This window comes from Octodon degus, unplaced genomic scaffold (assembly GCF_000260255.1).
Source record: "Octodon degus isolate 3935 unplaced genomic scaffold, OctDeg1.0 scaffold00028, whole genome shotgun sequence".
In the NCBI taxonomy this organism is placed as follows: domain Eukaryota; kingdom Metazoa; phylum Chordata; class Mammalia; order Rodentia; family Octodontidae; genus Octodon; species Octodon degus.
This window is the reverse complement of record NW_004524604.1, coordinates 15200575-15213393: the sequence shown is the minus strand read 5'-3', so window position 1 is coordinate 15213393 and position 12819 is coordinate 15200575.

The window sequence follows — 12819 nt, the reverse complement described above, 5'->3', positions numbered from 1 at the left end:
TCTAATGGAAGAGACTGATGGCAGAAAGCTCCAAATTTCTGGCATCTAGGCAACAGAGACACAGAGAAAGAGCCAAAGAAGACAGGGTTACGGATTAGATGTAATGATGAAGATACCACATCTATGATTTACTAGGTGACACTCAGATTTAATCTTTTCGTTATTATAATCTGTTCTGTATTTTTCTAGCCATCCAAGTTTCAAAAGTTTAACCATCACAGTCCACCCCTTGTCACACCAAGCTCACCTCTTGTCTATTTGATACCAAAATTCATCTTTTTAAACCATACTTGATTTCTAAATGGGTACAATAATGATTTTACTTGTTATGATGTAACTATCCTGTATACAGTCCAAACACTTTTTTCACAAAATCTCAAGCCCTAGTTCTAATCAAAATTCCAACTCCACAGTGCTGAGATTTAAAGAAAATTTTTATCCATGTACCCATATAAAATTCAAAGAGGAATTTATATTTAATCACTTAATTTAACAGTGAATTATATCATGGAGAAGTTTAAGTTCATTTTTGAAATTTATATGGGTACACAGATAAAAGTTTTCTTTAAATCTCAGCACTGTGGAGTTGGACTTTGGAAAGCACAAGGATCTGGATTTGATCCCCAGTACCACATGCTGTGCCAGCCCTGGAAACCAGGCATGGTGGCACACACCTGTAATATCATCTCTGGGTAGGCCGAGACAGGAGGATCACCAAGAATCAGAGCTGCAAAGTGAGACCAAGAGAGAGAGAAGAGAAAAGAATTTCACCAAAGCAAAGGCAAAGCCCAATAAAGCAAACATTGTAACATGTAGCTCCACGTCTGTCCTCCAGGGCACGAGATGGGGCTCTTCTCTTAAAGCAAATACTTTCAAAGCAATTTGTACATCTACAACTTTGACTATATGCTTTGTGGTCTGTGGCAAATTTCTGAGATCGTTTCAAGGATCCTTCCCATCGTCCAGGTTCAAAACATGTGATGTCTGTTCAGTGGCCCCAATATCTTCAACAATCAAAAGTTCCTTGGACCCAGCTTCACATGTTCCTTTTTTTCTAACCCATAGGTCTTTCACATCACTGTGGTTTGTTTTGCACTTTCAAGTCCCACTGTAAATCTGGTCAAAAGGAGTCAGCACCATCCAAGCTATTGTTTGCTGTCTTACTGCCTTGAAATGGGCTCCACCAGATTAAGTAGGTCATCAACTTTACATTCAGTATCACTCAACATCTTGAGAAATCTATACAACACAGAAAGATTCTTTGCTACAATGTAACTTGAATGACCTCTAGACTAAATCCCAAAAGAGTCATTTCCAGTGAAAACCTCTTGAATATAGTTTTGCTTGCACTCTAATTTACATTCTGGTCTTCTGAGTCCCAACCAGATTAACCTTAAACTCTGCCTTTGTACACTTTCTTGAGTCCTGTTCTCCAAACTTTTCCAAAATTGCCCACAAACTAGTTCCAGAGGAATGTGAACCACATAATTAGGTACTGTCACAGCAATCATCCTACTTCTTGGTGCCAGTTTTTCTGTGGAGTCAGCTTTTTGTCACAGTGATGAAATACCTAAGATAACCATTTACAGGGGGATATACTTATTTTGTTCCACAATCTTAGAACTTAGCATATAGATAGCTAGTTTCATGTAGTAAATTCATGATGCAAAGACAGAGCAAAATAAAGCTGCCAACCTTGTAGGAATCAGGAGGTAGAGAAAAGAGCTAGAGGTGAAGGCTTCATAGGTCAAATAAAGTCATCAAGGTCAGGATTCATGATTTACTCCACCCAACAAACAAGTGCTTTATTAGTCTCCTAGATAGCAATTAATTCAGTTCAGTTGAAAATCAACATTAACTATCAAAATATGTTGATAAAACCATCTTTTTATTATATGGTGGTAGGAAACTGGATGTTCACAGGCAGAAGACTGAAAATATTTTTCTCACCTTATGTAAAAATAAATTCAAAAGAGTTTGAAAACAAATATAATGCTCAAAACTATGAAATTACCAGTAGAAAACATAGCAGAAAACCCTAGGGAGACTGGTTTGGATAATTTTTCTTGAGATGGTACAAAAACATAAGAAGCAAAAATAAAAATTTACAAATAAAACTATGTCAAACTTAAAAGTTTCAAAATATGAATTTGCAAAGTTTCTATGTAATCCACATAATAATCCAGATGAGAAAAATTAAATAGGGATGGAAAAAGTCGGTCTAGACTGGAAGAACTCAACAAAACCCTTGTTGTTTAAGCTGCTGAATTTTGGAGTGTCTTGTTGTTATACAGCAAAATTACTATACAAATCTGAATTTATATCCTAACAATTGGACAAAAAATGGTATCAGCAAAAAGTAGTTTACCATAATAGTCACGTAGAAGTCACTAAAAATGGTAGAACTGATGAAAAGATTGTAAGGCTATGTGCTATACTACAGCAAAATATCAGTAAATCTATTGTCTGAAAAATTTTGGGAGTTAGACCACGTGCTGACATGACTCATAATTTTGGTATATTTGGTGCTAGCTCATTGCTTTTAGTATGTGTATGTTTAAGTCACATTTAAAAATTCTTTTCAGTAAAACAAAAAAATACTCTGTAAACCTTTGTGCAACAAACAAGAGTGGCTCACAGATAGCTAGCACATTTTTCTACTGATGTTCCAGTAGAAAAATAGCAAGAGGATTTAGAAATAAAGATAAGAGAAAAAAGTTAAGGTAAGTTGGAGCCTTCTCTCTGGATGGGAGTAAAGGAACTTTTCACAAACTGTGGAGTATTCATACACTCAGACAGTTGATGCCCCCTTCAAGCTCTGTCTAGCAACCTGTTTCCAAGGGAGAACAGCTTGGTTAAATGTCTGCAGCCTGGTATTGCTTTAACCTCACACATATGACTGATTTGCAGCTGCAATCACTTCCTGCACCTTTGTCCTGCATATTTATTTTTTTATTCAAATAATATTCTTTATCTAAAAATCTTGGTAAAGGAACAACTCTTTCTAATTCACACAATTAAAAGTAATTTTCACTGTAGGGTTAAAAATATGTCTTAAAATATTCTTTTAATCTTAGGTTAGGGTCTACAGGGTGTTCAGGGTCTCACTACTATATCAGACTCGTAGTGATCTGCCTGTTTACAGCCTCTCAAGAGCTGGAATTACAGGCATGCTCCACCATGCCCAGTCTCAATTGCCATCTCAGTGTGCCCCTGTGGGCAGGGTCAGCATGGAAGGCCCGGGGATTGAACCCTCATACTCTGCATCTGCCTAAGCAGGCACTTTAATCAGCTGAGCTATGCCTAATATTTTTTATGCAATCATTTATATTCTAAGCCAAGAAACACAAAGAAAACTCACCTTACTTTTCTGGCCAGAGAGACTAAGCTGTGTACACACAACTTTACATCTTCAGTGGCTTACAAAACTGGCATTCTGATGTCACTGAGCATGGTGGTTCTGTATAGGTCTGTGGCGGCTTCTACTCTTTTCTCTCAGGAAAACTCAGCTCTGTTTTGGGCTTCTGTATTTGCTTAAGTGGGAAGGAGTTTGTATTTCTGTCATTGGGCTCAAGGTTAGAATGTATAATAACACAATTTCAATCATGTTTATTCTTGGAAGCACAGCTAGCTTCAGAGGCAGTGAAATATTATCTTATGTCTAGAAGATGAAATGATCAAAACATATGTTGCATAAAAATGCTATCAAATTTTATGGGGATTGTTATCTTTTATTTTATGATACTACTTTGACAAGAGTTAAGCTTATATCTGTAAAATAAAGATATTAAGCCAATTTACAGACACAAGTTAGAGCGGTGGCAGTCCTCCACAGTCTTATGTAATTATGAGAACTCATCTCTAAGAACTTCCATTGCCTTAGCTGTAGGATGGATCTCTAAGATGTTCCATTTCCTTACCAATAAAACCCTAGATATTCTGTAAGAGATTTTCTTTCCCTTCTTGCTTAACATTTGATTTCATTTTATGAACATGGAAATAAGAAATTTAATGCCCAGAAATGTTAGGTGTCTTAAAGAACACCATGCTCATGTTATTAATCAATTTGAAATCTATTACTTTATTTCCAAATTAAATGACATGCTTTTATTTCAAACATGCATAGCATATCTCTGCAAATAAATTAGAAAACAATATTGATAATACTGACAATTACAAAAGCAATCTACTTTAATAAAGCTGAATTATTTGTTTGCTCTTCCTATTTTTCTTTATATTCTGCATGCTGGATTATTAAATGTTAATGATAGCAAGAGGACAAAAAATATAAAGCATATAGATGTATCCCGAAATATTTGTTATGTTACAGCTAAGACTGTATCTCGATGCAATACACAAAATGTTTGTCAGCAAGGTGTGCTTCAATCTCTTCAGGATTCTCCACAGTTGAAAGAACAGATGTTCATTGTGTTTGATGCGCTCTCTCTCTCACACTACTGGCTGTATTGAGAAAAATAACAATCAGAAATGAAGTGCTGTTGACACATGACAACAGGAGTCACTCTGCGGTACATTCATATCACTCATTTTTGTTTTCCTTGTGTAGTCTGTGAAACAGCATAACTAGTTCTATTAACACAATACCAAAATAAAACGTATTCCCTTTGCTTTGATTTAAATTGGGAATTTTCTTCATCGGATTCTCCCACCCCAGGGTGAGAGAAAAAGAGAGTACACTAAAACATAGGCAACATAGATTTTCATCTTCAGTGATAAATGCAATGCAAAAACTGCATTTTCTTATAAAAAGATAAGATTTGTATTGATAAATTAGTTTAAAATTAAAATTGCCTTCCATATTCCCTTGCTGCCTAGATTCACTTAGTGTTGTCAGGGCTAACTATATCTTCATAGGCAATTACGCATTCTGATGTGCCTTGCTATCTAATGGATATAAACATTATGTAAGTATAAGTGCATGTGTGCGTGCGTGTGTGTGTGTGCGCGCACGCATGTGCAATGTCAGGATATAAATGGAAATACATTTAACTTCATACAGACTGCATTATTTTCCCTTGTAAAGATCATTGATCTTTTCAAACTTCAATATCAAATTAAAACCAAATGAGTATGCTCTGATATGGCCAGAGTTCTTCTTAAAACATAGACATAATTTCATGATCATAAGTAACATTTACCCGCTAACCCTCTTACTCACTCCAACGTCTTGTTAAGTCTCCCAGTGTCCAGAACCACCTGAAACAGCAACTAAAAGATTAGCATTTAGCCTAGAGGGAGATTGTTTCCATGTCTTGGGAAGCCAGGAAGTATTCTGAATGTTCAAAGCAATTGCTAAATATAGGAAATGTAACAAAATAGTTTTCCATTTTGTTCCCTTTCCCACTTTCTTGTGTTAGTTCTTTTCATAGTATTTGTCAACTTTTTTGAAAAAAACCATAAAATGTAATTCCAATGACATTAACTTATTGTGTATGTAAATTTTTTCTTTTTCTACTGCTTCATCCAAAGTGCTAATGTATAAGATGCTTCATGATACCTTATTTACTTAAGATGCTCATGATCTTACCACTAATAATTCTGACAAATCTCACTCATGAAATTACAACTGAGATTAACCATTGTGTTTCACATATAGATACACTTCAATAATTTACTGGATCATTATTTTTCTATTATATTTTTTTCATTTATTTTTCTGACAGTTACTCAGTATATGAAACATTTAAATATTTAGCTACATGCAACTCCTCCCATTCAAAGTTAATTTGCGGATTTAGTTTGTCTGGAGCTCGCTGTAGAGTCCCTTGGTAGTCCAGAGCGGACAGTGGAAGGGTCTGTGCGGGAAAGCTGAAGCCTGTGCAGTGGAAGTCCGGAACTGACCTCAGAAGGTGAAGGTGTGGACCGGGGCTCCTTCGGAGGGACAGAAACAAGACTTCTTCTTTTCTTTTTTACTCCATCAAGACTGTAGGCCTGGGCTGAGGAGATCGCTCAGCAGTCCAAGTCCCTGCCTTGCAAGAGCAAGCTACTGAGTTCGATCCCTGGTACCACATGCTGTGCTGATCCAAACACCCGGACACACCAGGCGGGCTTTGAAGTGGGACATGGTGGAGCACGCCTCAGCAATGGGGAGCCTGAGACAGAAGGATCACTATGAGTCTTAACTGCGTATCATGACCCTATATCAAATCAAATAAATAAAGAAAAGAAAAAAAGTAAAAATTAAACACGCTGTAGGGCCGGCCAATAGCTCAGCGGACTATAAAGCACCTGCTTAGGCAGAGCACAGTGGCCTGGGTTCGAACCCCACCAGCCATGCTGGCCCAACCCTAAGGAGCACTGAGATGGCGATTGAGACTGGGCATGGTGGCATGTGTCTGTAATCCCATTCTTGGGAGGCTAAAAACAGGAGAATCATCATGAGTCCTATCTACATAGTGAGACCCTATAGATCTTGTAGATTCTGTCCTAAATACAAAAAAAAAAAAAAGCATTCTGCAATTCTAAATTAATAAGAAAAAATTACCAAGCTTGGAAAAAATCATCAAGAAAGGATAAATTACATTGCTAGTGTTTAAATGAATTAAATCTTACTGGAAAGCATTTTGGCTACACATATTTTTAACTTTCAAAAATATTGTATCATTTGACTCATAATTCCACTTTTATCAATCTAGCCTAAGAAAATAATCAGAGATTCAAAAATTTTTGTATGACTGAAAGATCACAGTATCATTTATAGCAGTCTAAAATTATTCTAGTCAGCTCTGCTTCAATATCAATTTAAATAAGTAATTTTAGTGTAATTATATGACTTTGTTTATTCAAATAATTGAGAACATAATTTCAAGGGGTAGCTAATAAAATTAGGAGATTATGATATTATATTTTAAAGTAGAAAGAAATCTGAATTTTATAGAAAGCCTTTAAAAGTGTACAAAACAGTCCAGGCGTGGTGGCACATGCCAACACTGGGGAGGCTAAAAACAGGAGGATCACTACAAGTCTAAGCTGCATAGAAAGACCCTGCACCAAATACATTAAAAACAAAATAAATAAAAATATATGACAGTGTTAATAAGAATTATCTCTGTGTGAAATGATTCTGTCTAAAGTTTACCCTCTTAGATAACTTTCTAGTCACCACAACTGTCACACTTTCCATTGGGTAGAGTCCAATGGAATCACAGTGTGAGAGATGAGGAGCACCTGTGTTAGTCCTCTGGTCAGGCTTGCTCTTGGTACAGAGCCATCATTAGTTGAACACGGAGGGCACAGCTGATGACCTTTCCCCACACATACCCCAAAGGCCCCACTTCAGAACACCAAAGTCAGATTAGGTTTCTACCCTTGATATATGACAGTATGGGGATCAAATTCCACCATGAGTTTGGGAGAGGACAAACCATACTCAAGCCATATCAGGATTCTAATGAATTAATTAAAGTTAAATGAGGTTGTAAGGCTAAACCCTGTTCTAATAAGATTAGTCACCTTCTAAGGAGAAACACCAGAGATAGTGGTCTCTCGATCTTGCTCTATGGGCATGTACAGAAGACAGATCAGGTGAGGGGACTGCAAGGACTAGCCTTCTGAAAGCTAAGAAGAAAGGTTTTACCACAAGATACACTGGCTGGCACCCTCTTGATGTGGTACTTCTTCTTTCCTGAACTGTAACAAACACAGATTTTTGTTACTAGAGCCACCTTATCTAAACTGTTGTGTGTTCTTTTCTGGAAGCCAAATCCAATCAATCCAGAGGCATTTCCTTTGGTCTCTGGCTCACGGACACTAAGGAACATCTTAATATTCTTTTTACCTGTAACATTCTAGGCCTCCAAGCACTGAATGATTTCTAATTTACAATTGTTTTGAAGTCCAGCATCAGTTTGCTTAGCTACACCACAAACTATTAAGATTTGTTTTAGAGGCCAGCCAAATAGTTCAGAGGATTAAAGCACCTGCAAGCAGGCTCAGGGACTGGGAGTTTGATCCTCCATCCAGTCATGCCAGCCCCGCCCCTGGGGCCCACAGAAATGGCGGTTGAGACTGGGCATGGTGGCGCATGCCTGTAATCTCAGCTCTTGGGAGGCTGTAAACAGGTAGATCACCATGAGTCCGATCTAGTAGTGAAACCCTGAACACCCTGTAGACCCTTCCCTAAAATAAAAAATAAAATAAACTTAAAAAATAAAAATATTTGTTTTAATTTCTGCAATTTAGATTTGCTGTTTTTCCTTGCATTTTTCCAAGTGCCTTTTTCTTAGGATTGGCAAATCTGTATCTTTGATTTGGGTTCTAAAACAGGTTATGGACCTTTTATACATAATTATTTCTAGATGCATACCATTACTTTGTTTTATTTTCTTTAATCATCATAATCTGCCAATACTTTTAATAATAAGCAAGGTAGAAACAATCTAAATCTAACAGTTGTTTTAAGTTTCAAAGGCATTTCTAACTCACAAAGTTTAATGATTTTATATCCCACTTTAAAATTTAATAGCAGGTGATCTCTGAGTTGAAATTCTAAATTCAAATTTCTTCATATCTCTTTTGTTCAGCCTGAAAATGATCAAATTGTTTTCCAGGTTCATTGCTTTTATGAAATACCTGGTAAAATCTGATGAGTAAGGACCATTACACACAACTGCAATTTATTTCTCCTGTATTTTCTCTGGGGATAAAAGTTAACATATTATCTGATGCATCTCTAAAGTCAGATTTCTTTAGAATTTTACTAAATACTTTTCCATTACATGGTATGGAACATTTTCTTTCTACTGTGGTTTACATCAGTCTGTAAATTCCATTTCAAAGACCTGTTTTCATTCTCAGCTTCAGTTTTGTTTTTAATTGGCCAACACCTCACTGTTCCAATAAAACTTTCTCTTTTAGATTTTTGTTGTGTACAATTTGCTTCCTTTGATGACACAGCTATCCTTATTAGTCAGGATAGAATTGAATTAGATGGGATAGACTAGGATTGTTTGTGCTTTAGTAATACAAGAAATATTTCCTTGATTTAAACCACCACGTATATTTCAAGTTCGAAAGGCATGTACAAAATGAGCAGGTAGGGGTTTATCCTCCATCCTGAAGTGACATGCACTTCTTTACACTTTCAAATTAGTCTTGGCTCTATCATGTTTTTGTTTTTTTTTTTTTTTAACAATGGAACAGCAGGAAATTCAATGCAAGCAGAGATATGAAAATACCAGGACAGCAGAGCTCACGCTTGCTTGTTGCAATTAAAACCATGATGTCCTGGAACATGAGCAGTCATGTAGACAAAAACAAAGGCCCTCTCCATCCCAGCTTACTGACTTCCAGAAATATGAAGAAATCTATCCCTTGTAGAATCACTTCAATTCCCTCCCACTTGGATACTTACCAGGAATTGCACGAATGGAGAACTAGCAGTCATTGAAAGAGTCATGGACTTGTTTTTAAGTTTACTAAGTTTTAAGTTTATAAAATATTTTTGGCTTTATATTTTCATGTTGAAATAAAAGCAAATGTGTGAATGGTCACTTCTGGGTGTTACAACTCATAGGTGATGCCGCTCTGCATCCTAAAACAAGAAATATTAGTTTTGGGTCTTCGTGTTGATGGAAAACCAGTGAGGAAGCGTTTATCAAACATTGAAAAGTGATCAAGAAGCTGTTATATCAAGATGGGAGCAGGGCAAATTGAACTGTATAGTGAAGAAAAATTGTGAACACTACTGCCTGTGCAAACACAGAATGTAGGCTTGCGCTTAAAGAACTTGGGCATTTGGCTAAGTAGATAATTAGAATTTAATAATATATATATATATATATTTATATATATAGTATCATTCATATATAGTATATATTTGTGTATATCATATACATTTATGTATTGTATATATTCGTGTATATTGTATGCATTCATATATATTGTATGTATTCATGTATATTGTATATGTTCATATATAGTATACATTTGCATACATTCATATATATTGCATATATGTATATATTGTATATATTCATATATTGTGTATATTCATATATATATTAATGAAAATTTATGCCTTTAAGTTAACAGGATGATGAAATTTCTCAGACGCTTTCCTTTTGCCTTTTTCCCTCTCTCTAAACTACTACATGAATTACGTGATAGGCTACATTATTCTCTGACATTGATTAAGGTCCCCAATATAGAAGCACTGGCACATAACAGAAGGATCAGAAAACAGTGAAGTTCAGGTATTTAATATCATGACTTATTTGCCTTCAAAATTCAGGTTGATTTTTACAGGACTTCACTACCAAAACTGTGGGCTTCTGTCCCAATTATGGGTTATAGCAGCTTCTCCCCAAAATTTCTCTCTCACTCTTGTTCTTTTAGGCTCCAGATGGTAGCAGCTTCTTACTACGGCTGGCAAAAGTTTTATACATCTCTTGATGGTACATTTCCTTATGATTTACATCTTATGTAAATTTTCCTGAATTCCTAAATGGTAACCTGTATGATTGATAAATCAGAACATTAAAATGATCACTGGTATTATTATTAAAACATAATCATGAAGTTTTTAAAGTTTGAATTACTTTTACAGGACTAACTTTATAAGATTTCTTTGTATTTAGTGTTGTAAGGATAGATTTACACTGCCAAAACCTGTATTTTTCCTAGGTTACAAGGAAAGAAGAGATATTTTCTGTCCACTTTATTGCAACATTTTTACTGAACTGCTGGCAGATCTTGTGATTTCTTTTAATGCTCAGTGGTTTGAATTTTGCTAATTAGCATAAGGAGAAGATTGACTCTAGAAACCTAAAACAGATTATATGAAAAGGACAGAACAGGATTTTTAATCAACAGGATATGAGCATGGTCTGTTTTCTACTTATGGACAATTGGTATACATTTAAGCACAAAGTCAAATATGGAGTTCAAAAAATACTCATTTGTATTAAAAGAACAGGCAGAAAAGCAAGGAAATAAATAGATTTCAGATTAATTACCTCCACAAGGAAGGGTTAAATTTGTGTATGTATTCATATTTTGGTAGACATAAATGAGAGAAATGTAATTATGTGCTATAGAATACTGGAAATAAAATGTTGAAATTTGGTTATGAAAACCAAAGAATTGCCAAAAGCATTTTTAAAAATAGGAAATAGCATGGGAATAATCATATTAACTTGTTTCCATTCCACCAAAAGCCATCAGTAAATTTAATTTAGATATTAAAAAAGCACATGGTAAACTATGCCTATAATTTTAAAATATATTTATTTTAGATTGCATGTATTGAACATAATTAAGAAGCAAATATAAATGAGATTTGCATAATAAATTCAAATGTATTCAATATTAATACTTTGCTACCAAGGTTGGCATCCCCCAAATCTCAATCCATGATTAATTTACTCTCACTCATGTGATCTCATCCAGTCTTGAATTTAAAAATATTTAAAGCCTGGATGATCTCTGATACATATTTCTACCACAGAAGTTGCCAACTTCACACTTAAAATTTTCATTGTCTGAAATCTCTGTTCAGATATCTAAGAGTTATCATAGCAGGACTTATACAAATCTATCTTCTTGATCCTTCCAAAGCCCAAACCTGCTGAAAGTATAACCCTTTATATGACAGCCATTCTTTCATTTGCGCAGTCCAAAGACTTTGGAGGTATCTTAGTGCTCTCTCAAATATATCCAGCTCCTCAGGAAATCTGTTCACCACACTTTCAAAATATGACCAGAGTCTGCTCACTTCCCTCTATCATGATCCCTACCAAATTATCATCAACTGCAGCCCAGGCCACTGCAATACCCACCCAATTCACTAGGCTTTGTTTTCATCATGGCTTAGCTATATTTTCTAAGCATACATATGAAATTGTATTTTCTCCTTTCAAAACCACACTGAACCTCCTCATTTTGCTAAGAATAAACATCCAAATTCTCCTTGTTTTCATGGTGATTAATCTATGAAAGTGTCCTTGCACCAACTTGATTGGGCTGAATGAAGCCCCTCCTAGGACACTAGAATTGGCCTTGCTAATTTCCTTATCTTTTGAGTTTGCTCAAAAGTCACCATCATATTGAAGTCTACTGAGTGTAACTTGCAACATGATTTTTGTCTTCCTCCAACCCACCCAGAACTGTTCCATGTCTATGTATCACTTTTATGTCTGCATTTCTGTTCAACAGCATATATATGGACAAATTAATAAATCAACATTTATAAATGAGTATTTTCCTATACTAGGTATTGCATAAATATAATAAAACACATAATTGGTAATTATTTTATTGTAATTGTTGTTAGATAATTTTAATTTAATGTAAGTATAGATAAGCTCTCTTTAAGGTACTATCCTGTTATTTTACTTTATATTTAATTCAACAGTTATATATGTATAAGTTACATATGTATATACACACAAAGATAAAATTTTGTGATCTAAATAATTGGTAATAATTTATTATTATTATCTACAAGTCTGACAAAATGGAATAAAAATAGTGAATGTGATACAGATAGATTAGTAAGACATTTTGTTGACTTAATTAGATAGAATAAAAGCAAGGCTATTTTTATTTATCATCAAGTCAGTTTTGATTTTGTGTTCATGGGTATGATATCGTTGGATCTACTAATTTTATGAAAGTTTAGAATATTTAAACATTGTACAATTAACTTCTCTTCGTAAATAAATTTCACTTGATGGCATTGTGATTCCTTTAGAAATCAAGTTCAAAAACATTGAACACAAACAAGATTTGAGGAATAAAGGTGACCTTTCTATTTTGTTTACCTGTATTTCAATTTTGGGGTAAATAGCAAAATATAAT